Here is a 2023-nt window from a genome sequence, read left to right on the forward strand (position 1 = left end):
CTGATATTTATTTTACAGGACACCTGATACATGCAGGAGAAACAAGGGGAATTTGGGTTCTGTTATGTGTATAAAATGATCTCTTAGGAAAAGGCCCTCAGAGTGAAGTCTTTCTCAGGATTAAATGGAATGTCTCACATGGAAATCTGACCCTCTCACACAGTGTGTTTTTTCTGCCCCACCACACTCTGTGATCTGCAGTGTCTTCTCTCAGGCATTGCTCCCAGGGATGGAAACCTGCGCAGCAGAGTGGTAAATAACTGAGTTTTTGAATTTTCAAACAACAACCTACTTTCAGCTGCTTGACCTAGCACAGAGAAAGGAAAATGCAGAGTGCAAAATTCAGCACCCCAGAACTGCTTCTTCCTGCTTTTCCACACTCTTCCTCAGTGTGCAGATAAAACACAGCAATCCTGCAACCAGCAGAAGTCTGCAGATAGCAGCCAGAGTGTTCCTGCTCAGGGCAGTGCACCTTAATCATGAGCTGTGTGTTCATTAGGCAGGATTTCCTCTCTCAGCTGAATTAAGCATTCCACATAAGCACAGGCACAGTACAGCACCATCACCTAACCCTTGTGCAGGTGTGGTGGTGTCCTGCTGGTTCTGATGGCCCTGGGAGCAAAGTGATTGCTTTGCTGGCTGTTCAGCACCCCAAACTGAGAGGCCCACACAGCTCCCAAACCCACCTAGACTCCTAAGTAGCACCCAAACTAATTTCCTCCAACTTTTTCCCTTTTGCTTTGCCCACAGTCAACTGCTTTTCCAAGTCACAGACAGCACCAGGAAGTTGTTAGGTTTGTGTGGGGTGCCTTGATCTTAACATTTTTCTTAGAAATGTCACTCTGCTGTCACTCTCATTATTTCTCCAGTTTTTTTCTTTTGACAGACATTAGCAATTGTTTTATCTCATGCTTCTGTTTCTCCATGTCTTCCTCAAGAAAGGATCTGTTACAGGAATTTTCTCACCCCAAAGAATTGTACTCCTGTAAGAACAAGCAGTGACATTTTCATGGTGCAGAGTTTTGCCTAGGATATTCCCAGGAGATTTGGAGCCTGCTTTGCTTATTGCCATGAGATTACATATGTGCTGATCAAACTCACCTTTTTCATTTTCCAAAGGAAAATATTTCATTTTTACTCTGAGCATGATTTTCCAGTGTATTGTTTTGTTCCACAGCAGATCTGCTTCTTACATCAAACTTGCTCTAAATGCAGTGGAAGAAGCTTGTGGAAGCACCTGTAGCTGTACTGTTTCTCTGATTTCAGTGAAACCTTTTAATCCCCTTTTGCAAGTCATGGTGTCCTTCACATTTTCAAAAAAGAAATCAAATCTTTTGGATTCAGATCAAAACTTTGGAATCATCCATAATGCTTTTTCTCAGTCCTTGGAGGAATCCTGTGACTTTTTTATTATGGTAATATGAACATAGATCTTGACAGGTAGGTCACCTACCATTTTTTCAGAGATTTATACTTCTATTTAATTAAGTACACTTACAGTGACAGTTTGGCCTGATGATTTCTTTTGCTGAGATGTGAATAAACCCAGTTGGTTTTGCGTTTGAATTTTGCATTTTAGGTTTGCCTGCATTTTATATTGCTTTTTATATATAAGGTATATTTTATATACCTTTTACTCCTGTTTCTTCTGAGAACTGACCTGACTTGAAAATAGCATATGGAAGGCCATAAATTGCAATTCTTATCAAGTTTGCTGTTTGACACAAAGCTGTCTCCTCACTCTTCTGCAAATCACTTCTTTGCCTCAGGTGCTGTAAACGATCGGCTCTGTTAATGCCTTGCACTTGCCTGCGTCTCTCGTTCCGAGACACTGTGTACCACTTACTCCAGAACTCAGTGTGTTTGCAGTGCCCACGGGAATGAAAAAGCAAAAGACCTCATAAACTAAATACTTTCCTAATTAACACATTTAATCTAAAACACCCCAGCAGCTCAGCTCCAGGGGGAGAAGGGAGGAGGAGAAATGCGCTATCCTGGAGAATGCTCTTCCTGTGCTTCTCTT

Source organism: Oenanthe melanoleuca, chromosome 1 (assembly GCF_029582105.1).
Source record: "Oenanthe melanoleuca isolate GR-GAL-2019-014 chromosome 1, OMel1.0, whole genome shotgun sequence".
In the NCBI taxonomy this organism is placed as follows: Eukaryota; Metazoa; Chordata; class Aves; order Passeriformes; family Muscicapidae; genus Oenanthe; species Oenanthe melanoleuca.